This window comes from Thermobia domestica, chromosome 2 (genome assembly GCF_964235325.1).
Source record: "Thermobia domestica chromosome 2, izTheDome1.hap1.1, whole genome shotgun sequence".
NCBI classification, from domain to species: Eukaryota; Metazoa; Arthropoda; class Insecta; order Zygentoma; family Lepismatidae; genus Thermobia; species Thermobia domestica.
The window spans coordinates 246073444-246099443 of NC_137455.1; the positions used below are offsets into that span (position 1 = coordinate 246073444).

Genomic DNA, 26000 nt, shown 5'->3' on the forward strand with positions numbered 1-26000 from the left:
GAGGAGTTGGTAGTCAGAGGGAGAGACATTTGAAAAGTGTAAGAGGGAGAGAGAGTGTCTGCACTGCTCCTTGTGTGACGAGTCCCGATAACATGTTTATTGACCATTGCTGGTTTTTGCGGACAAGTTTGTAGTGCATTTTATGGAGTTCAGCACTGTTTTGAACTCGAGTGATTGTTTCGACTCTATAGAGAAAGATATTATGAATCACTCTTACTGTAGCCCAGGGTTTCCCAACCTTTTTCAACTTGCGGCAAATTACGGGTGTAACTTGAATTCTCGCGGCACACTCATCAATATTGTTATTTGCAAATATAAAATACCGTGGTATTTTTTCTGATTAATGATCTCACAAAGAAGAAAGCTCGATCACTGGTTTTCCCCCGTGGTTAATAATTATGCTTAGTTTTCATTCTAATTTAAAAATAGAAAACAATTCAATGAAGTATTGGACTCTAGTTTTAAAAACTACGCTTTCTTTTTCGAAAACTGTATCCAACCTTTCACTAAGAAGATGGATCACTAAATAACGCACAGAAAAACAAATCTCTTTTACTTTTAAACCACAAATGTAGGTAATTTGTATGCATGTTTCCTTTGTCGAAAGCATTGAATGATATTTTAAAATTTCAAGTTACGAAATAGTCTGCAACAATAAGGGAATAACAATAGTCACAACAATGATAACCAATACTGTTTTCAACATTCAAATTGTACGCAAGAATAACACGGTATGAAACTTAAAATTGTAGATTCATAGTAGAGGTTCATACTAATGTGAAATACAAATATACATTTTCCCTTATGTTGCTATCGACTCTCGAAGCAAGAAAAATTAATGCGCATATTTTATTAAATTCATGATTAACTTTTGGTGATAAACTTAGCAGTTGGCAACTATGCTAGTGCTCTTTCAGTACATGACATCTCTTCGACACCACAAACTGACTTTTCTTGTGAATGTGTGTATGTGCTGAACAATAGTTCTTTGTCTCGAAGACATTGGAACTTCCGGTTGTGTAGTTTTCCAGGACATTCGAGAAAATGCTGGATCATTCCACGTTTCCGGTTACTTCTAAGCCCAGTTGTGATTGGACAATTTTCCAGTTATTAGCCAATCAGGAACAGCGTTATGTCCAAAGTATACTGACTCTTCACGTGCATTGTGTGACAAAGAAGTGCGCCAAGTAATCGGGCTTTGACCATCAACGAGTAAGGCACGCGTCCCGATGCGAAGATTTGTATTTCTACATAAGTGAAAAACAGTGAAGAATTTACGTTTAACAAGTAAAAATAAGTAAGTTTGATATGTATAGTTTAACGCTCGATATCAGTTAAAGCCTTAGCCATAAAAACTCGTTAGATAAGAAGTTCTACTGCGCCCAAATCCTGCATTCTGAGGAAGACAACGAGAGCAATTCCCATCTCAAAGGAAGTGAACCTGTAAGTAATATTAACTAGTACTTTTAAAGGAATCATCAGGGAACTCATGTGAGCACTATCCCGAAAGTATCTACCACAGGAGTTAATCGGTCGACTAATGTTAAAGTGACTACCTCTTTTAGTTGCAATTAGCACGCTAGATCCACCGTCGTGAATTAACAGTTATCATAAAAGAGAGAGAGAGAAAAAAAAAAAGAAACAAGAGGCCACTGGTAAATGAGCTCATATGCGCATAACTATCTTATGTAAATAATTTCGTACTTGTATCATTGTTTTAGCTAGGTAGGGAAGTCAGCAAAGAAGTATTATACTAGCATTCAATGTACGACTCTTAATTTTACTGTGTGTTCAATACGAATAGTGCAGATTTCATCTTGTGTTGCTAACATGTAATATTTATTGTTTATTTCAGTTCGTGCATACATTAGTATCAAAGTTCCATGTAATAGCCGGTTCATGTAAAACAAAACAACTTTACTTTCTAGTTAAATATGAGTAGTTAACAACTACTTCCCGGTGTTTCAATCTTTTGATTTCCTTTTTTTTTTCTAGTGTTAATTTTAAATGCTAACGCGAGAGTAGGTTGCGGTACGTACCCAATTTGAATAATGTGAGTAGTGAACTATCCCTCGCAGTAAACTTTAATAAGTACAAAAAGGGTAAAATTGACGTTTCTTTTCCATTTCGGTCTTTATCATAGGATAGTTCAGACGTGACCAACCACGTTGCGACCGATCTCTTCATTCGAGTCGTTCCCAAGCTTGAATGGAGGTCGGCAAAGCATGTATATGCGTCCGAGTGAAGGGGATGATTTGGAAGAGTTTTAATTAGTGATTAATGTAAACAGAAAGTGCAAGACGAATTCGTGTGACCTCCTTCACAAGGTGATAGCAATGTCTTGCAATTTGATTTTTATAAAATTAATAATTTTTCGATTTCTCCGCGGCACACCAGCGCCCCATTCACGGCACACCATTGTGCCGCGGCACACCGGTTGGGAAACGCTGCTGTAGACCATCGTACAAAAAACAAAATTTTCAGAGGTTTTGGAAATTAGTAGGGGAGCGTATGTACGAAAAACATGCTCCGTGGCAGCTTTCGTGAAGATAAGACGAAAGGTTATTTTTTTTTTATTTAGAAGAGCCTTCTAATGAATAATTTCGGTGGTGTCACTTGCTGGGGTGTGGCGTGTAGACGTGGTGACGTCATCAAAATGGCTGACAACTCGATTCAAGAAACAACCATTATCTCCGTTGTTTATGGACCGATTTTCTTTTCTCATAGCTCATTTTAGAGGAAATTAAATTTCCTATAAAACTGTTATGTGAGCATTTCCTCTAAAACTAAAGGTATAAGAGTTATTTAGTAACTTAATAAGTTGTTGAACAAATATTTATAAAATAAATAAAAGTAACTCCGAAACCGTTAATTTTAGAGAAACTGCTTACATATAAGTTTTTATAGAAAATTTACTTATCTTTAAAACGAGCTATTAATGAAGAAAATCGGTCCATAAATAACGGAGATATATTTTAATTACGTAATCAAAATGGCGGTCACGAATAAAATTTTGCGTCTAAATATGTCAACCCGTGCCAGTTTCCGTGAAGATAAGATGAGAGCATGGTTTTGTTTTATTTAGAGAAGCCTTCTGGTGAATAATTCTAATGATGTCACTAACTGGTGCATGGTGTGTAGACATGATGACGTCATCACAATGGCGGACAATTTGATTCAAGAAACAAGAATTATCTCAGTTGTTTATGGATATATTTTCTTTTTTCATAGCTCATTGTAAAAGAAATTACATTCTCAGTAATATAATGTATAAGTATTTCCTCTAAAACTAAAGGTAGGCCTATAGGAGTTATTTAATAATTTGACGAATTACTCAACAATTATATATTAAAGTGTTATAACGAAAGGAAATCACCAAAAAAACTACCTCAGATATGATGTGTGGGCCTAATGTGTTTGTATGATGAAATTTTCGTCAATGGCAGTGACAGTGATAGCCAAATTAACATTATCTTCGTTGTTTATCAGCCGACTCTTTTTTTCTACGACCTGGAGAGTTGCACGTATGTATGGCACTGTTAAGTGCTATTTTTATATACATTTATAGATGGCATTCCAGAAATGTTGAAAGTCTAGTATATTGAGAATACTATGCAGCAAATCATCACGGGCAAACATGTTAGATGAGCAGAAGAAGCCCACAAGCGTACTCTTGTCGTTTCATATGACTTTTATCTCGCGGTATTCTTGAAGGAGTATCCATGATCAGAGATTGTCAAGAAGGTTAAAGACTGAAGGCAAGCATGGGATAATATATTTATTAGATACTGTTCGAAGAAGCAATTTATATGAAAAAATGAAGAAATTCGATAGCATATAAGAACAAAACAACACAACATTTAAAGTGGTACAGAAATACATGACGATGGTTGAACATTTGTTAGGGTTAATATGACCGATAAGAATTGATGACTTGGAAGAACACCTTAGATGTGTAGAATCAATCATTGATTACTTTTTGCCTTACATTTGCATTGCTACTCCGCTATGTTGGTTTATTACGTTACAGAAGTACATGCATTGAAGCAATCCTACCCAGAAATATGGACAGAGTTTAAAAATGGAAATTATTTTGTAAGGAAAACTAACATTTCATTGTGTGCTCTTGCTGATGATGAAGCACTTGAACAAGAAAATAGAGCTTTGAAGGTTACAACTGGTTAAGTAGGCATAACTCAAATCCCCTGACTGGTTCGATCCCATCTCGCACCATGTGGACTTTGTGATGGACAAACACCGTGCTCGTGGGTTTTCTTGGGTTTCTCCCGTTTCCTCCCACTTTCTTCGTTCCACCATTTCACTCATCTCTCATTACCGTCTCCTTTAGCCTAACCGGCATAATCGTGGGACGTAAAACTTAAAGATTTCATTCCTTTTTTTAACTCCCCCCACCGAGCATTAGCACGGTATTCTCTAAGAACACCAAAATTTTAACGAATTTCTGACGAAACTTTGCAACTAGCTGGGTGTGTGGAACAAGCACAACTGCACCCGCATAACGATTATTCTAAGCAAGTAATTCTCACGGAAGATATTGTCTTAAATTAATTACGCATATAGCTCAAAATAATAGGAAATCCTTTTTCGTATGACAGTTCTGATTTAGTAAACATTGCAAGTGAGACTGTTTTCTCAGAAAATATAAACAACAGATGTCATTAATATTCGTTCCATTCTACATAAACTATAAGAAAATTTTTAAAAATCAAAGATTGATATCTGAAACCTATTCCGTAAATTTATGGAATCCAATAGAAAAGAATAAATTAGGTTCTAATGCCAGGAGGAAATTAAAAGTAAAGGCCAATAGTGCTATGACGAGGATCTCGTAACAATGACTCAGCAGGACTCTTTTTAGTCGAATTTGGAACATCTGGAACAGGAAATTCAATATAATGATCCATTGTCTAACTTCCTGAGAAGTTACAAACCCGTACCTCGTATATTACAGAAAATAATATTACATGAATGCAAGAAAATGTCAAATTGATAAATTTATGTGATGTGTATTTGAATGAGTATCTTTTCAAGTCGAATTTTCGACAATTGGAACAGAAAAGTCAATTGTGTAGTATCCTGTGAACGTGCACACCTGTACATCCTTTATAGTTTGAAATAATACAACATGAATACAAGAAATGTGAAGATTGGTAAATTTATGTGTTGTGTTCTTGAAAAAGTATCTTTTGACTCGGATTTCCGAGACCCTAGATAGAATAGATCATTGTTTTGCTTGTGACCAGGTGTATTTTATTTTATTTTGAGATTGGTAAATTTATGTAATCTGTTTTTGAAAGAGTATCTTTTGATTTGAATTTCCGACATACGTGAGACACCAGTGTGTTACAATTCGAAAAAAATGTGTGATTTTTACCTTTTTGTAGCATGTAGTGTTCGAAAAAGTCACAATGGAATGAAAAGATTCTTTATTTGAATGTGATCTCGGAACACTACCTTATTGAGTTCTTAGAAATCACAATAGATTGGTTTAAGCATTGGTTAGGGATTTTCGCCTTATTAATTAAGAGCAACAGCTGAGAAGAAATGCATTATTTTGCATCCTCCCTGATGTAGATATATGCATATGTGACATGAAATAAATGGTATTTTGTACAATTTTTGGAATTGTGAAGATATATAGAGATACACCCTGTATGAGGAAACTATTTGTATTCTTTTCCTTTCTTCCTTTTTCGGGAGTTGTAGAAGATAATGAGTTCTATTTTAAGTATTGCATGTGGAAATAGCGAAGAAAACTAACTTATTATAAGCGGTTAACTTTTCTTTTTTAGTCTTTCTTTAAAGTCAGGTTACACAATAGCTATTGTAGCCTTTGAAACGATATATTGTACTAGCATTAGCGGATGAGAAAAGTTGGGTTTAGTTAGGTTTATTGCTGTGAACACTGTATTGAAAGACTATCATTGTCTGGAGCCGGGTGCGCCTGAATACCTTTTGTAGTTTTGAGAAGCGTTAAGAAATTTGTTTTCTTTTTATATAAATTAAGTAGAGAGGAAATAGCGTGAAATTTATAGAATATTAACTGAAATAATTTTAGAATGCATTGTACAGTGAGAAAACACATAATTTGTTTATTTTTAGTATGTGTTGAAAGTTTATTGGAGATTTGATATGATTTTTAGGCGTGAGGCTATAGAAGACATGCACTTACTGTAACGTGGTATTTGAACTTTACGGAATTGAGCTTTGGTTTATGAAAGTTAAAGACACGTGCTATTTGTTTTGGTTTTATGTCCCATGGTTGTGACAGTTAGGGTAACTTATACCAGTTTACTTGTGGCAACATGCCCTTTATGATGAATGAAATGGAGGAATGAAGAAAGTGGGAGGAAACCGGGAGAACCCCGAGGAAACTCACGCACACGGTATGTGTTTACCACAAAGTTTATTTAACGGGAGACGAGATTGAACCGGGGACCGGAGGTAAGCGCTCTAGCAGTAAACCACCACACCACTTGTTTTTGTTTGTAAGAAGTTTATTATTATTATTTAGGAGCTAAGTTTTGTAGAAATGAGTGATATATTGCATTATGTTGGGAATTGAAGTTGTTTTTATATAAAAAAAAAACATGCATGAAGTAAGAAAATGAAATCTCATTAGGGTACGCATATATTTGATGGTTGTAGAACAAGAAGTTTTGTGCATGGACACGAACCTTACGTAGCCGGGAATCGAATTTGGGACCCTCTACTAAAGGTAAACACGCTAGATAGTAGATTTGGGAAGAAGATTAAAATGAATGTTTTTTTTTTTTTTTTTTTAATTTTGCACATGTTGTCTGGCATAAGATTACATGATTGCCGTTTGAACATAAATCTCTGAAATATCAGAAGTGAACGTTGTTCCTTAAGGATAACCACAATTAAAAAATTGTACGCAACTGTTAAATGAAACCGAATATTTTAGGTAGCGTCCCAAATTATATTTGTCAGGTTAAAGGAGATGATGTTTTTTGTATTATCGCTTTTATGAAATCTCTTAAAAGGTATATAGAAAGTGGGAGGAAAGTGAAGTATTCCGACGATGTGCACGGACTTGATGTGGATTTGATCGGGTTTTGAGTTTAGCATTTTGTTTAATAGTGAGGCTATATGAGAGGTAGAAGCCGTAGATTGAACAAGCGATTGCACGCGCCAAAGATAACTAATGTACTAGTGAGACAAAACGGTTACGCCCTAAGGTTGGATAGAGTTGAATATTCCACACAATGGATAAAAGAAATGGAATAGTTCAGTGTATCGTCTGAGAAGTATATTAGTTAGGCTAAGAGAGAGGATGATTAAAGTGACTTATATTATTTTTGCTAGTGTTGAGAGCAATAATTATTTATTGGAAAACTTAATGATTAACATTGGAAAGCTCAGTTGCGTGAGCTTGACTGGAACAAGTGACCAGAAGTGATTGTAGTTCGCCATACATTAATTATATAAAATTTAAATTATCACGCAGAAAAGATTTTGATTATGTAAAAAGAAAATGAATACTTACAGAATTGAGGAAGAGTCCTGACGTCTTGGATGTTTGACGCGAAGTTATTGCAAAGCACACACCTTTTTGCACATGGTTGAAAAGAAGTCTTTTGTATTTACTGAAATTCTTTATCCCGTTGGCAGCCCAGCTTTTATTGTTAAGGATAGAATAGACCTTGTGTCTAAATTTATCCTTTAGAGACAGCTAGTTGCGTATATCTCTTTTTACTGAATACACTTGTAGAGAAAAAGAATCCCTTTAAAGAATGTCCTTTTTAGAAAGAAAAGGAGTGATACAACTTCCTTTAGGTACCATTTTTTTTTCTAATTGGAGTTACATGATTTGCAGGGAGCTTTCTCATTTTAAACAAATTTGAAAAAACATTGTATTGAAGAAAGAAACGTAAAAACGGAAGGCGTCACTTTACCTCACTTTTTCGTGAAAAATATAAATCCTGTGTTTTGGAGAAGAGGCTTATTTCGATTTTGGATATTGCGTGTGCCAAGTTAAGTGGTGACCTCTGCAAAGTACATTTTATATTGGGAAGGTAAGTTGAATTCTCTTTCCTTAAATATATAAGGAAAACAATGGAAAAAGTTAACTTTTATAGCTGATTAAACTACAATACTGTATATTCAAATTTTAGTTTGAGATTTGATTTATATTATTGGGAAATATTAACTTTAACGTTAGGTTAATTTATATCCGTTCACTTTTAAGAGAAATGAAGGAGAAATGCTTTGAGAAATATTGCAGACAATTTTGATATCAATCATGTAACATGACCCGGCGAAATTCGTGCCAGCCGCCGCGGTGAGACGAGGGGGCCGAAGGGAAGAGGTATTGACGGTTAAGTTGTGAGAATTTGGCCTATTAGAATGTAAGGGTCTTCGACTGGTCGAGCTCCAATTATTAATTGTTTTCTCACTTAGGAATCAGTATATATATTTTTTGTCAAGTTGCATGATTTTTATTGTTGCTATATTGGAATTTACAAGTAATTAATTTTTTTTTTTTTAATTTTTTCTTTTAGACCCATTTTGTCGGAGGAATTGTTGGGAGAAGTATAGGATTTCCGGTAAGAATTAGTGTATTTATTTATTTATTTGTTTGTTTACTTTGCGATAGAGGTTTTATCGTTTTAAAAACGAACTGTGACGGTTTTTAAAAAATATTTGATATAGTATATGCTTGCCAAACATAATTCAATAATTTGAAGACAACTAGATTTCAGGAAAGGTTATTAAAATTTTGATATCACCTTCAAGTGTAAGAATCTTGTTTCGTTCGTTTAGGCATGTAAATGACAGAAAGTAGGAACGTTTTTAAGAGTTTTAATTGTAACATACAGTAAGAAGGTGTAATGTTCGTATATATTTAGTCGGATATAGTAGAAACCGAATACAATAAAATGAAATGAAATCTTTGAGTTTAATCTCCCTTTGAGCTGCGAGGCTACATGAGACTTAGTGATTAACGTGGAATTTGAATTACATGAGCTTGCGTCGGGAATTGAACCCGACTGTCCCACGGAAAAGGCACGTATGCTAACCGCTTAGCCATGAATGAGCTGTGAAATATTTGCGTTTATTTATGTTTTAGAGTTGTGTTGGCTAGGATAAAGGAGAGGACAATAATTTTATGAATGCACTTGAAACTATATGAAGAAAGTGGGGAGTAATGAAAAATCCCACGTGCACGGTATTTGTCCACCACAAAGCTAACTTTGCGGGAGCTATGATTAACCCTGCACCGGAGGTAAACGCTCAACCATTGTGTAGGGATATTATAGTGTAAGGTGAATGAACGAGATGCTCCATAACGTCATTCAGTCCGTACCAACGGAATATAAATCCCTGACTGATAGCAAAAATTTATTTATTTTCAGTAGCGCAGTATTGTAGAAAATAGAAATTACTTCTTTCTAAAACGAAATGAAATGAAATCTTTGAATTTAACGTGCCATGAATATTTTCGTTAAGTCGGATGAACTACGAGTATTAAGACATGTGAAAATAGGAAGAAACCCACGCACACGATATTGTCCACCGCAAACTTACTTGGCTGTGATTAAACCAGAGATCTCTTCGCACCAGAGGTAAGCGCTTTACCATTAAGCCATCGTGTCCTGAAATTGAATATTGTTGTTAGCTAAAGAGAGACGTCAGCTTGTGACGTCAGCTTGGATTAAATTAGTGACTTGGAGACAAATGCTGTACTATTGACATACCTTTTACGTAAAATTTTATTAATGGAAGGGATTATGAAATTTAATATTTCACAGAGGATTGTGAGTTTGTATTAAATTAATATATGAAGGAATTAGATTTTTAAACTGGTGGTACCTAAAATTATTTAAAGTGATGAGTGAGGGCGTCCCATTGGCAGCCACACTATTCAATGAAAGGGAAAGAGCTTATTAAAAATTTGTTCGGTCTGAATGAGGGAATTTTCACCCATGTTCCTTGACCTGAAAAGCTTTTACATTTTTCTTCAATTGAGTGTCACTACCAAGAGATGAATAAGAGACCGCTTGCACCAAAGTGAAAGCGATAGCGACTACGCTACGCGGTGCCATTTGATTTACCAGAATACAATAAATAAGAAATCAATCAGTGAATTCTGAATGTAAGATAAAAATTTACTTAGACTAAAATTGAAACAGACAACTTGTGAAAATATTTTGTTAAAGTTAAATTCATGTTCTATGTTACAAAAATTTTGTTAGAATCTAAGTAAGGAAAATCAAGAAGTCTATATTTTAAGTATAAGATCTTATTGAAACTGTGCGTATAAAGAAGAATATTTTTTATTCACCTTTAAGGAGAACTGTTTGATGTTTTCTTTTGCTGATTTTTTCTCTCTATTAACATGGTGAATCGATTGGCCTAGTGAATAATCTGATTAAGCATGTTTCTCATTAGTTTACTTTCGTACGTTTCTGTGACCTGCAAACTAACATGGTACGATCTTAACAAATTGTTTTCGATTATCCTATGTTATTTTATGAGTTTGTAAATAGAAGTGTTTGCTAGGCGTACGTTCGGTTTATTATTTTTTTGTATTTATATAATCTAGTGTATAAAATTATATATAATTTTATATATAATCTAGTGTATAAATTATATATTATCTAGTGTAGGAAACTTGAGAATAAGAAAAGACTACTAATATTAGATCAAGGAAACACTCAGAAATTTTGCCGGGAGAGTTATGATGTAAAATACAAAGTGAAGGTCTTGTTAAATGTTTGATACTTGATTGTAGGAAATGTACGTTTGGAAAAATTAGATTACAAACTATAACTTCCTGTGCAGTTATATGAACTTTAGTCTTCAAGTATGGCGTAAAACGTTTAGGAAAATTCCAGAAAAGAAAAAAATAATGAAATTAGTTCCATTATGTTTGGTTAGAAGGATAATTATCAGAAAATCGATTTATCTATCGGGTGTTGAACCCGGGATCACTAGTACTGAATGTCAGAGTTTTAAGAATTAATACGTGTATTTAGGTGAGAAACATCATTGTATTCTATTTGTCAACATTTTTTGAAAAAAATCATATAGCTATAGCTGTGGGTGCTTATTAATGTAAAATGAAACTCAATTTGGCATGTTAAGGGGATCGTAAGCGCTAAACGAATAATTACATGAACTTTATTTGAGAAATAAGACTGACTTAATTGTTTTTCATAAATTCAAGCAAGTGAAGATTAAATTATATTGACCTGAATTGTATCGTACGAAATGTGGTACGATTTACGGTCGTGATGATTGTACAGTACCTATTTATTTTATTATAATAGAATCAAGAACTAAAACTCTTGTATTTTGTTGGAATTGGTATCGATAGTTATAAAACTGAATGCGTGAATTCGTGACAGGAAGGAAAAATAGTGTGAAAATCGCAGTGTCTTACTTATATTGATATAATTTTAGCAGTACACTCTTTGGTTAAATGAAGTCTTTAATAATCTAGTTTATTACTGTTTATATATTTTTAAAAATATTTGTTATTGATAATCTTGTATCTTTTTTCTCATAGGATGGACGGGTGAAAACCATCAACCCGCGTCGTTTGATCTCCTTAACACGTTTAATGAATTAGGTGAGCTTTTACTTTCGATTGAAAATTCAGACAACATAAGAAAGACGAAGAAGACAGCGGAAAAGAACTCTCGTTTCCCAAAATTACAGTTGTGGAACCACCAAAAAGGAAACGTGAAGAAGAAGAAAACCTATGGGAACTCATCCCACTAGAAGAGGATGCAAAAAGAAACGTGTTAATTGGGGTGAAAACAATTGAAGCCCTAGAACATCTACGTTTAAAGAAGAAAAAAAAGGAAAATGTAAATATTGAAAAAATAAAAAAGAAAAAGGGAAAGAAATTAGAATAGGAATTTAATTATAATTTATTGTTTTATTCCATAATCATTCATTGTCCTTTCGATTAGTATTGGATATTTGTTGCTGACGGTAAAGAAAAGATTTCTTGTTGTGTCTGACAAGAGTTTCTCATTTTAAACTTTAAGAGTAAAAGTGTTTGTGAGTCTCAAATCAAGTTTGAAGGGTGGAAAAATTTGTGACCCATAGTTCAATAGCGGTTATTTTCCCCTCTTTGTGTGTTGTTCCTTTGTCACTGTTTGCTCACTCTTTTTAAGAAAGAGAACTATAAGGCTGTGGCGATGGATTTTGCAGCACCTAAAGTATTGTATTGATGTGGTTCAGGAAAATGGAAAGTAAAAAATCACTTAGAGAATATCCTTTTTTAGTAAAATAATTAACTAAATTTGTGCGTTCTAGGAAACATCTGGTTTAACTTAAATATTTCTTTTAGGCGGTACTTTTTACTGTATACTTTTAAAATAAAGGACAATTACTTGATTTTCTCGAAGAGTTGTGGGTGATCTTTGAAACGTATTGGCACTGGTTCCACAGTAAAATTATTTTAATCTTATTATTATTCTCTGAAATATAACTTACAAGAATTGTGTTCTTAGGTTTTCCAATATATTGTTCTTATTAAAATAATATCTTGGCAAAAATTCTGACAGGGTTTCAATGTAATTTCAAAGATGCATTTAGAATTACAAATGATTGATAAAGATAGTTGAACTTGAAACATGCAGATCATATGGTGTCCTGTCACACTTGTTTCGTTATTAGAGAAAATTCTATATGAATCCTTTTGGTTTCACAAATAAGTTTAAGAGTAAAGTTAACGGAGGGCAAGTGAATGATGAAAAAAAGCCATGCGCTTCGTTTTGGACGAGCCCAAAATTTGATTAGCGGAAACTGTAATCGAATTATGTAGAACCGACACTTGAATATCTCATCTCGTGTTTTTCTCTCTCTTTCTTTATTTAATAACTAAGTAAAATATTTTGCTACCTATCGAACAGTAAAGACAAATATTTTATGACTAGGAGTCATTCTTTGTTCTAAACTTGAAGTTTGGAGGAAAACCATTCAATATCATTAATAATACTAAGACCCTTGAAATGAATTTGAGCCATAGCTTGGGAGTCATTAAATGTTATAGAGGTAAGTTAACACAGTGCTTTGATTATGTGTTTGTCACTCCGCTAGATACTTTACGCTTTCAAAAATATCGACTACAATTAAAAGATATGATCAAGAATAATCCAAAGCAAATGAATGATGACCCTATGATTGAAGAATCAGTGAAACTTTGTTAGTTGTGAGTAAATTACTTAAAATTATTTCGTTCTTTGTAAAATAACTGTCTTTTAACGGTAGAATTTATTCATTTGAATAAATGTTGGTGTAATGAAGAATGATAATTTCGGAAACAAACTACAATTTTTTAATGACAAAATTTTAAAAGAACTCTGATCCGTGCAGAACAATAAGTTGAGATACTATCACTACTATCAGTGATTTTATAATTTGACAGCTTGTGAAGGTGTATAATATTGCGCAAATGTATATTACAGATAAAACACAGTTTGGATGAGAAGTAAGAGTTGAGTACTAGGCCTTTCCGGTACCCGGCTTTTTGGGCTATTTTTTAGACGTTCAGTCAAGCAGCTACTGCATCGTCACTATTTATCCTAGGATCATGGTTCATACCTCATTCTCTTCAGAATAGAGCTGGCTTTCAAATGGTAGCAGTTGCATGCTCATACCATATACCAGGAGCGGGAAAAATGATGTCAAAGGGAAAATTTTGGAGGAAAATTATTTTTTCTCGCACTTTGGGCCCCACTGGAGCGGCCCTGTGTGAACGTAGCCATCTAAAAAAATCTGATAAATAGTACTTGGTATACTGAATGTGTGTGCTAAATTTCAAGTTTCTATCTTGAATACTAAGGGCAGGAGAAATTTTATCAGGAATTCCCACCATGCCCCAAATTACCGTAAAACACCATGATCTCAGGTAAAAATTTTCCTGAGACATCCCTAATTACCCTAGGGTCATGTTTCGATCATCATTTTCTTCAGCTTAGAACTGCCTTTCAGGCGGTATGACTCACGTGTCTCCATCATGTATCTAAGGCGGGGAAATCCCGAGAAAAGGGATTTTTGGGGTCTAAATATCCTTTTTTTTTAAACTTTTAGCCCCTCTGGACCACCCTGTTTTAACGGAGAGATCTGAAAAAAATCTGATAAATAGTACTAAGTGGGCTGAATGTTTATGCACAGTTCCAATTTTCCAAGTGCAAAAGTAAGCCCGCCAAAGAAATATACACCGACACTTTCCCATATTCCCGTATACAGAGGGAAATTTTTAAACATTCCCTGAGACATCCCTAATTACGCTAGGATCATTGTTTGCACATCATTCTTTTCAGAATAGAAATGCCTTTCAGGCGGTACCATTCACTTGTCTCCATCATGTATCTAAGGCAGGAAAATCATGAAGAAAGGGATTTTTGGTAAAATATCCCTTTTTTCAACTTTTTGCCCCTCTGGATCCCCCTGTTTTAACGCAGAAATCTGAAAAAATCTGGTAAATACTACTCGGTGGACTGAATGTTTGTGCAAAATGTCTAACTTTTACGTGCAAAAATAAGCCCGGCAAAAAATAATGAACATAGACCGGCACCGCAATATTAAAAGAAAATATATATTTTTGAATTATGACGTCATCACCTCCTATGTCTCGACGCAGGAAGGTGTGAAACCATACGTAAGGTCTTCTACAATGCCTCTGGACTTGAAAAACAACAACAACAAAAAAAAAACGGACGAAAAAGCTCAAATAGGAGAGTTATAACGCAATGTACCATGAAACACCCCGTATGGTACAGATTGTACCATGAGATCCCCAAAGGGCTAGTTAGGATGTAGGATTAGGTTACTGAGCTTTCGGTATCTTATTTCAATTAAGCCTATTACGTTTGAGGGATGACGTTTTCCGGCGAGTACACTATCCGGGGAAAGGGAGTAAACAAAGGATTGGGAAAGGAATAAAGCGGTCTGGGACCTATAAGGTAGGTTTCACCCCGGCATTTGCCTGGTGTAAATGATAAAAGAGCGAGGAAAACTGTATTCAAGGTGGATGGCCTGAAAAAAGCTGTTACACTTTCTATGACCGAGTGCTCCCACCGGAAATCGAAACCGTTACCGCTTGCAGCATAGCGAGAGCGTTAGCCAGTACACTACGCGGGGCCACTGTAGTACTAGTTAAACTAATTACTAGTAGTAGCTACTAATTAAACTAAGTACTAGTCACTAATTATACCGAGTAGGTAAGCAATTCCTGAAACTTATATATGTACCGCAAAAGGAACGAAAACGGGAAATGGTGGAATTATGTAGTTAGTATTATTAGGGTCATCAAGTCTAGGAGGCTCCGATGGGCATGTCATGTGGCAAGGATGGAAATGCTTTTAAAATTTTAACCAGTAAAAGAGAAGACATGCGGAAATGGGAGGACAATATTAAGATGGATCTCGCAGTACAAAGTAGATGCACTTGGCTAAGGATAGATATCAATAGAGAGCTTTTGTGAACGCGACATTGAAGCTCAGGTTCCATAAGCAATATGGTTACTTAGTTAGTTTAAATAGGTTAGCAATTCACTATTTAAGACAAATTATTGGTGATGAAAGATAAGTAAAGAGGAAAAATCAACGGACATATTAATTATCGCTGAAATTATCTATAAAATTGTAATCACACCGGAGGAAATCACTCTACCACTTAGTGATCACTGTGGATATTAAATGAGGTACCCCCAAGTAGCACAAGTAAACACTCTACCTGTGAGTGACACTTTAGCAGATTAAATGAGGTAGCCCCAAACAGCACAAGGAAGCAATCTTCCACTGAATTACCGCAGTGGAGATTAAATGACAAAATCCCAAGTAGCACAAGAAAGCACTCTACCACTGGGTCAGTAGTTCAAAATTCAATCAGGGACCTCAACTATCAAAAGTAACTATTCTATCACTGAGTCACCGCGCTGGAGATTAAATGAGGGTACTGCAAAAAGCAAAAATAAACACTCTACCACTCATTCAGTGCACCCCTGCATTAAAATATAAGCATTAATGAAATAATAATATACAGATATGTGGTTGACGGTATACGAAAATTAAAGTTTTCAGGTTTAATATCTTAGAGTCTCGATAGTAACAAACAGAATAAGTAATATAAGTATTTGATTGGAAATTATAAAGCTGTTAAAATGCACGATTTCAAATCAAGGATCTATATTAACAGAGCAAAAACAAATCCATGAAGAAGTTAAATGTTAACTAAGAAAGCAGAAAATTTTGGTTATTATCCGATTGAAAATCTCTTGTCAAAAAATTTCAGGCTTAAAATCATGCGTGTTTTTTTTAAATATGTTCGCTTGCTTTGAGGTAATATATACGCAAAGAAACTGGGAACTATATAATATATATGGTTTAGTAATCATTCTTAGGGTCTATGCGTGTTGGATAGGCAAGTCATGTACGCAAAAAATAGAAGACTAATTAGTAAAACGATCACTAAGAAGACCTAGGCACAGAAGCCAGTACTATATTGACAGAAGTAAGCACATAAAGTTGAAAATTACGGACAATAGAAGTTAATCAAGAAAATTCGTTAACCTCTGGGTTCCATAAGCTTTTGTTGAAATAAATGCGATACATTCATTCAGAGATTGCATGTATCAACTGTAGTAAGGCATGATGTATAATTCTTGGGCATTACACCAAAAGTGGGTGATCCAACCATATTATACTTTATTTTGGAGCCTACCGTGAAAATTTTAGGGGACAAAGGGCACTTGGATACAAACATGTGTTAAACAATAGAGAATGCAAGCGCCATGTCCATTAAGATTATCCTATTGAAGACTGTGATCGTGCTTAGCAGAAAAATAGTTTATATCATCTTCATTATACACTAAGAGCGAAAAAATAATCTTACAGCAAAATTAAGGAAGAGAGAAGTAAATATGTCCTCAATGCGAAGTGAGCTTTGCATTTTTTAAGAATATTTCAGAGCAAGGGCAAATACGTAAAAGAACTGAAAGCATAGACTTCTTCTCATATATTTGGGCTAAGGAAAGCTGAATAAATATATTCTTTGCCTCTTAAGGTAGAGCCTTAGAATATTTTTAAAATTGTTAAATACTTAGTGTTTCAAACAAGCTATACTGAGATTAGTTCGTCTTGTTGGTAACAGATGACACATCTGTACTATTTAGTTATGAAGGAAGGCATACTAGGCAATACATTACTTTCATTGATATATAAGCGCTTATTATAAAACTTTGAGATCAAAAATGCTATAGTAAATATTGAGGCATAACTGACATACATGAAAATACATTTATGAGGATATATAGAATACGAATACAAAGAGTAGGTAAAAGATTGCAAAGTGGAAATTTTCTGTTCAGTATAAAACCAACAGTGAAGACAGTTCACATAAAGAAACTAATTCAGGACAAAAGTAGAACTTACGCCAGTATATAGAATCCTTCGTTCAAAGAAATCAATAATACATTTCATATTGGTAATAGGCCAAAAAGGATAATCTCAGTAGAAGAAAGACGAAAACATCGTTTGACATAATAAACAAAGTAGTAATGGCTTATAAATCTCGGGTAATATCTAAAAATAGCATTATGTGTGGTAGTCTAAAAGGTTTCATGTACGAAATGGGAAATCATTATCATTATCAGAGAATCATTTTCGAATACATTCAACAAAACATTTGACCTTAGTGTTTATATGTGTAAGAGATATGAGTAATACACTATTGTGTACGAGAGACAAATGTGCCGAATTGAAAAACAACTGAAAATTATGAAGTAGTTTGCGCGTCATTTTTCCCCACCGGCGCGCGGAGGCGCGAAATGACGGTAGGCGCGGAGCGAGCGGGAACGGTCGCCATCCGGCTACAATTGCGCGCGCGCACGAAGTCAGGATGGTGTGGATACGCGGCGGTCCGGCACAGTAATGCTGGTGCGTGGAGTGGTAAACAGATGACGTTTAATATTGCCAACTTTCCTGCATAAATGATACATTATCAATGACAATTGACGTTATCTTGCTTACAGTATCCAATTTTGCTTATGGAAACATAGGGGATGATTAGTGGGTAATAAAGGCATTAAATGACAACGTAAAAAAATGCTATGCTGTGTATAACATACCATGCCTTGCCGTTGCCATCCATCGCGTTTACTACCCAATGTGTATCTATATGCAATAATGTAAACGCGATGGATGGCAACGGCAAGACATGGTATGTTATACACAGCATACACTAGTTCCTATGGATGACCAATAAACGTACTACACAAGAAAACAATAGCGTCCATAATATACACTAGGTGTAATGTTAAAAATAAAACATGGCGACCATGCATAATATAAGCATTGGCGTGCAGTGGCTGGCATGACTGATGGCTACCATTTAGTATTGACACATATTAAGCCGATTTTTATATATGGTACGTATTGAAATATAGAAGATATACATAATGCAAAGCAAACATACAGAATATCAGTTAGTATTGGCATGAACGGTTTATATTAGTATATAATAAAGTATAGGAGATATGTGCGGTATATATAATGATTTAAACTTAGTATTAGCATCATGCATATTATAGTAGACCATTGTACGTATACACAGTGCCCGGCCAGCAATTAGTAATCCTGAGAATTTTCCGACATTGTATACTAGTACGTGTTTTATGCGTTGTATATATCAAACAGACGCAGTGGACGGCATATTTATCAGTTAGCACTTATTATTGATATGAATGTGAAAATGTCCGACCTTTGAGAGGTTGTACGTAATAAAGCATAGCACACAGTCGCATGGCTTGGCATATGTACCGTATAAATTAGTAAATATCCGCAATTGATGTATTGTATGTAATATTGTACGTGAAACATACGCAGTGGTTAGCTATCACTTTGTATTAGGCTTCCTAGTTTATATTTTGCTACCAATCATATATTTGTAGGTTTTGTACCTTATTAGTATTAACATATAGGAAATGTGTGCAGTGGTCTGGTAGCACTTCGAATGAGGCCTGTCGGCTCATATTTTTGCTAAACATCTATTATTATTTCATTGCATGTATACACACTAGCACTTTGTATGACCCTTAACGGTTCATTTCTTGCACCATACATATATTTGTACGTTTTATACTTTGTATTTAAGTATAGGAAATATCTGCAATCTATACACATATGATGGGTACCAAATAGCAAACATCCCGCCAAACGTATTTTACTCCATTTTTATCCGTTACATATAAACTATATGATATATGTGCTCTGGTAAACATATGTACTGGCTAACACTTAGTAAACGATAAAATTTTCCGGCATGCAAATAATATGTATACTGGTGTTTATATTAAGATGTATAACAAATCATAAAATCTGACTTCTTTGTTTTTTCCGCTGATGTAAATACTTTAGGGAGTCATAAAATGTGACTTCTTTTTTCTCGCTGATATAAATGTTTAGGGGAAGGCGCAATAAATGTTGATAAATTAAAATGATAACTTCCGCGCTACTAATAAAATTCTATCAATTATTAAGATTAGAACATTTTTTGTTCGATTTTCTTTAATCCCTATGATGCTTTCAACATAGTATCTTAGTATTCTTATTATTGATGTCAAGATGAATGTTACCTATGTGCGGTTTTCCTTCTCCACTTATAATTTTTACTGCAGCGGCATGATTTTGTATTCCTTTCCCACTGCACCGGCATGAATTTGAATTCCTCTTCCACTGCAGCGGCATGACTCGGTATTCCTCTCCCACTCAGTCGGTATAACTTTGATTTAATCTTTTATTCCATCGGCATGACTTTGAATACCTCTTCCATTGCATCGGCATGACTTTGAATACATCTCCCATTGCATCAGCATGATTTTAAATTCTTCTCCTTTCATTTTACCCTTCCTTTCATTTGTGCCGACAGGAAATTCTTTTTTAAAGTTTTTTCTTTCACACCAACACAAATCTTGTTTGTGAATTGATAAATAATTTAATTATTTCGAACACTGTCTTAAAATTCCTTTTATCTTAGAATTCGTTTGTTTTGCCTTCCTTTTATCTTAAAATTTTATTGAAGGCGGTTTTACTTTGTTCTGCCCTCACAGTATTTTTAAGACTTCTTTAAATTTAGAATTCTTTTTCAAATATTTTATTTTTAATTCTTTCGTTTCCTACATAAATTTTGCTTATTTACTCTCACGTTTCCTTTGGAAAGTCGATGTTAAAGGTTGTGAAGTGATAAATAATTTCTTTTTTCTACCATTATCTTTTCAAACTTTACTCAGGTATGTTGTTTACTTTCTGTATTCATTTATTATGAGAGAAAAATTATATGATATAGGTCTGTTTAACTAAACAAATTGTTATCTAACACACACACACACTAGTATACTGCAAAACTTGTTCTTGAACGAACAAATTTTTGAAAAGTTGACAATCGAATTTTGACAATGAAGTTCTTGAAGAACTGAATGAATAATTAAGAGAAATGATTCGAGTTTGCTATGCAAACGATTCAACTAAAATTCCTATGGAGGCGATTTATTTACAAGTTCCCAAATATAATTTGCTCTTAGGATTTTGTGTAACAATTATTTGTTCTTTCGCAATTTTTAACATTTTCGAAACATTTTTAACACAGAATATTATTAGAAATAACACGATTTTTGTAAGTTCACATTGTATAATTTTATTCACATTGTATAACCCAACACTCTTAACAAGTTTGTGTAACGAACAATAGAAGACATAAGCAGTTTCTGCAAGAAAGGAAAATATAAATGAGATCAAATTCAGCAGGAAGCGTGCCAACTAAAATTAACGAGCTTCCGATGAAAGCGAGCCATTAAACAATTAACATTTTTTAACACGGAGTGTTATTAGAAATAACATGAAAGAATAAATACGCAGAGTTTGTGTAACAAACGATATGTAAAAGATGGGAAAGGAGACGTCAAAATCATAGTGTTCTGTTATAACTGAATTAGTAATTAAATGCAACATGTTAATTTTCATAAAACATAAATGACTATGAAAAGTATTTAAGTAGAAAAATAAAATATCATTAAATGTTACTTAATGAAAAAATAACGTTACAAATGAAAAATAAATAAATTATGCATTAACATTTAAAACAATCAAAAATTTTTAGTATACACAATAAAATTGATATGAATATCTTTTAACAATAAAAACATACATTTACATTAAAATGGTATTTTTAACCGTGCACATAATTTTCTTGAGTGATAAATTCCTTGCTCTTTATATTTTAAGTATCCTGGTTCTATTTTCTTTTATTTTTTGTTCTGTTATTTCTTTGCTACTAATCCTTAAAATGTTTCTTTTATGTCTTTTATTTCTGCATTGAATTTTCTGTTTTAAACTAAAGTAATAAACTAACCCTTTCTATTTATTTTTGTGCTACCCATCTGATATTTTATTGCTATGCTATTTTCTTAACAGAACACTCAGAGTGTGATCCATTAAATAATTGTTGCACAAACTCTAATTTCATAAGTTTTTTTCTGTATGCCTATCTGAACCATGTATATTTTTTTCTTCCTGATATTTTTCGTTTATGTTAATATACTTTTGTTATATGTGTTGGAAAACTCTTATTTCGTGAAATTAGTATTTGATTACCGTTTGAGTTACAACATATAATAATTACAAATTCATCTTGTTATAAATACAATTCTAAGTCGTCTGGTTGTAAGTTTACAAACTAAATGCGATTTCGTGCAAGATTACAAACTAAAACATCTGGGTGCGAGATTACGAACTAAATGCGTCTGCGTACGAGATTAGAAACTAAATGATTTTAAAGAAGCAAAGGGAAAACCCATTTTTTAAGAAATAAAAATAACAAAAATACTTATAACCAAATAATATTTTATTTATATATTTTTTTCAGATAATTTAAAAGTGATTACATATATCATGAATACAATTGATACAAACTATATAATATGAAGAGATATGGAATGTTATATTCTAGTTTAATTTTGAATTCATGTAAATGTAAGCAATTTTATCATAATGAAAATTTTCTATGTCTAAATTTGTAACAAATATTCTACAATATAAAATTTACTGTATTTACAATTTGTAAATTTAACTTAAGTTTTTCGATCTTTGAATTGTACATGTTTCACTAACACAACAAACAAATTAAAAATTATAAACTCAATCGTTTTCTAAGAAAAGCTCGGTGATTAAATCGTAATAATTTTTGTTTAATAGAATATTATATAATGCATAAGTAAAAGTCCAATCATCTATTTCAGTATCGTGATATGATGAAAATATTTAATACAGTTCATCAAATGTATCTGGTCGTACCATTGCACGCCATGCGTTATAGCATAACATTTCATAGTCTAAAGTAATACATTCATGTTCATCTAAAATACGACTATTTTCAAAACATCCATAACAAAAGTTTATGTTCTGGATTGCATCTTGAATTACATTCCAACAGGCACTGTTCATTCACAGAAAAAGAAGTATACACACACTGCACAGTGGTCCGAAAGGCATGGTTGTGTGAGCGAAATTCAAATCATGATATATGTTCTTTCTATGTGGAAAACATGGTACTATAACATAAACCCAACGAAAAATCGTAAATTATGTCCGAGAACTAGGTCCGTAGCCATGGGGGAGGTACGGGGCACGTGGTTCTATATAGGCGAAATGAATAGAAAAAAATAAATAGATATATATGTATGTAAGAAGTTTGGACCTACTTACTTTACCTTAATCACTCTCACTACTATGAGAACTCTCTGCAGAGGTGTGTATCCATTACGTCCACAGAACTGGAACTACATGCATCTGTACTTTTCTGCTGTGTAGGTGAAATTAGTAGCTGAAGAACATAAGAAGAAAGTGTAGCAAGCTTCTGATGGGGTAGCTTCCGAAGAGTGGAAATAACAGGATCAGATGCTAAAAGCAACCGATGAAAGAGGTCCACATTTCCTTCCGTTCTTGATGTCTTTCTGGTATGGTGTTTTCTGAAGCTTGTGACATCTTTGTGTCGAGCTTCCTGAGCGTCCTCTGATAACTGCCCAATTGGCAGTAGAGCATATATGATAACATCGGGGCCATGGATAAGAATCTTGTGAACAGATATTGGCATGAAGACCATGGATAAAGGTTGACAAATCTTTCTGCAGTTTCTTTTGCATAATTGTGAAATGATGACACGTTTGTCATAACCACTGGACATGGCAAGCAAGATGGAAGAAAAGCGATGAATTAGAACTTCATCCATGCCGGTTATTTCTGCAGACAGTTTTGGATCAGCAAAGAATCTACGTCCTGTGTTTCCGTCGTTAGTAGTCCCACTTCCGCCACGTTTAGGTATGTCTACCAATAAGCGTGTTTGTTGTTTAAACCGCTCTTGGATGTCCTTCTTTCTTTGTGCAACCTTGTTGATATTTTCCTGGCCACGGATCTGCCATTTCTTTATGTCAAGGCGATAACGGACATGCAGAAGACATTCAAAGAACCGAATCCATGCATGAAGTGTTGATAGCCCAAATTGGAAGTGCAATGGATTAGCATGTCTCTTCCGTACCTTAGTCATGTCATTCATCTCCTTCGGGAGAGCACCACAAATGTAACATCTCGGAGATGATGATGTGTCCGTTAAAGCGTTACATACTTTGCCATCAACCATTGTTAATACCAAATGATGAGTAACAGAAATATGTCTATCTGCACACGTCACATCCGTTGATTTGAGGGATGAAATTTGCTGTTTGATGTACTCCTTTTCTTTGTTGCATATTTGAGGAGTTTCTTTAAGAAACTTAAGCCGCAGAGGTCTTCAGAAGCGTACAGATGGTGGCCTGGGATTTTGCCAAATGATTGTTTTCTGCTTTGCGTTTGATGACTTAGCATATAACTGCAACGGAACAAGAGATGTAACAAATATATCAATGTTAATTATAGTCCCTTCAACACCTTTCTGCTTGTACGCAGACTGCCCACTACTACCATCGAAACCCCATTTAGAGAAAAGGGTGAGATTTCTTACTTCACTCTCTTCCATCTGAGTGATAACAGCCATCTGAACTTGCAAAAGTCGGTTAGCTGTGTGATCAAAAAGATCTTGAAGACTGACTTCAATTGGAATGTCAGTTGCAGAGATAGACGGAGGATAGCATTCTTTTTTTTTGTTCGAGAACTTGGTGGTAGGTTGGATACAGGTCAGCAGCTTTCGCCTTAGCTTGGGTCCGTAGTAAGCTGTATTGGTGTTTGGTGAGCTTTGCTTCTACTATTAGTGACAAGGCTTCATCTGGGGTATACGATACCATTCGCTGATCAGTCGTAGCAGTCTCCCAAGCCTCTTTTATTTTCTTCGGTCTAGTTGGCGATGATAGTGTTATTTCTTTCACCAGGTTTGATGCTGTGACCTTTCCTTCTTTACGGAGTTTCATTTGTGTTGCATAAGACAGAACGTCAGAACCATACGACTCACGAAGTTCAACGGTTTTCCTCCTCTTAACCGATTCACTACTTTCTTGAAACCATTTAACAGGTCTCCCCCTGCCAGACGTAGTTGCACTTTCTTCAGCTTCAGTTGCCAGCTCCAGAAATGGTAACTTTGCAGGTGCATTAAGCCAATCAGAATATCCTTCAAGAAACCTATCAACCATTCTGGAACAACTATCTAGTCGCTGGAAAATCTTGGTGCAGAACAATTTGATAGCTGTCTTTATCTCCTTGCACTTTTCTGCATTATCCTGAATTCCCAGCTTTCCTATAATGTACTCTTCCAAGTGTCCTTTTTGTTCAGAATGATGTTTGTCAGCCTTTTCCCGCATTACGTTAAAAAGGTCTCTTCTGGTAGGCCTAAACGCCATTATTCTTGAAAAAAGCAGATAATAAACATCACTTTCTGAATTTAACAAGCACATTGGGTATAATCACAAAGACTAATGTGTACAATATCAAAGCAATTAGGCCTGAAAAGAAAATCTACGTTAGATTGCGATTTCCACTGTTGCACGTCCTATACATACTGTTCTCAAACCATTCTCCCTCGAAAGTACAGTGAACGACGTGCGGTTTAGTAATTCACCTATCTTCCTTCTGATAAAGATCAAATGAAAAGCGAAACGTGTCAAGACAGTACATAATGCGGATATAGCATGGGTCAAATTATGCATTGTTTTATGTACTGACCCATGTTAACAGGTGACTAGTCTGAAAATGTGCAAACATGTGCAACAATTTTTGTTATGTATGCTACCTATACTATTTGTCCTTCACACCCATGCAGGAATCTTACTGGTACTTCTTGGTACTTTTTTTTATAATTCAATGATTTATCACCACTACAGTGCATTTCTCCTACTACTTATATGCTAAGATTTTATATGACATTATTCCTCCAGGTTCGTTTCTGGAGAGCAGTTATATACTTCCTCTCATTGCTACTTCCCTACAGTTTCTGTTTCATGGGTTTTCCCTTTTCGTTCACTTGTGTTCTCAAACGGAGACGCTGAGTGGTACTGTAGTATTGCTTCCAGTTCCTGTACAGCAAACTTCTAATTGCACATTACACAAAGTTTACTTCTCTACATGTTCGTTTTATTCGTATTTAAAAATACTTAATGCTGTTTTTCTGAATGCACTATTGTGTGGACTAAACGTGTATGCTACTCATACTCCATACTCCAGTACTTGACATTTTGGATTTTTGCGCAGGTTTTGCGGCGTTTCGGACCACTGTGCACTGGTTGTTTTCCATACACATATGTATCTTTCTTTAAAAACAGTTCCACTAAATCGAAAAAAATGACACTCTGAAAATGTAAGTGATTTATGATATGATGTATGATAAATTAAATCTATTTAAAAGCGTTTTATTTCGTCTATAATCCTTATCCAAAGAATTAAAGTGTTTCTCTAAGTAAAATTCAACCACTCTGTCACGAGGTTTCTTCTTAATTAGAAATTCCCACAGAGTTTGTGTCA

The 26000-nt window shown here is 34.3% G+C and overlaps 1 protein-coding gene and 1 long non-coding RNA gene across 3 annotated transcripts in view; both read left to right on the plus strand.

Moving 5' to 3' along the window:
- Positions 1-26000, plus strand: part of LOC145678425 (alpha-1-inhibitor 3-like) — a 2648409-nt gene that overhangs the window by 2072577 nt on the left and 549832 nt on the right. The gene's annotated exons all lie outside the window — the stretch shown is intronic.
- LOC145678426 (uncharacterized) lies at positions 985-12112 on the plus strand. Its single transcript, XR_014130390.1, has 3 exons — positions 985-1443; positions 8547-8591; positions 11558-12112. It is a non-coding gene; the product is annotated as an uncharacterized LOC145678426 (long non-coding RNA).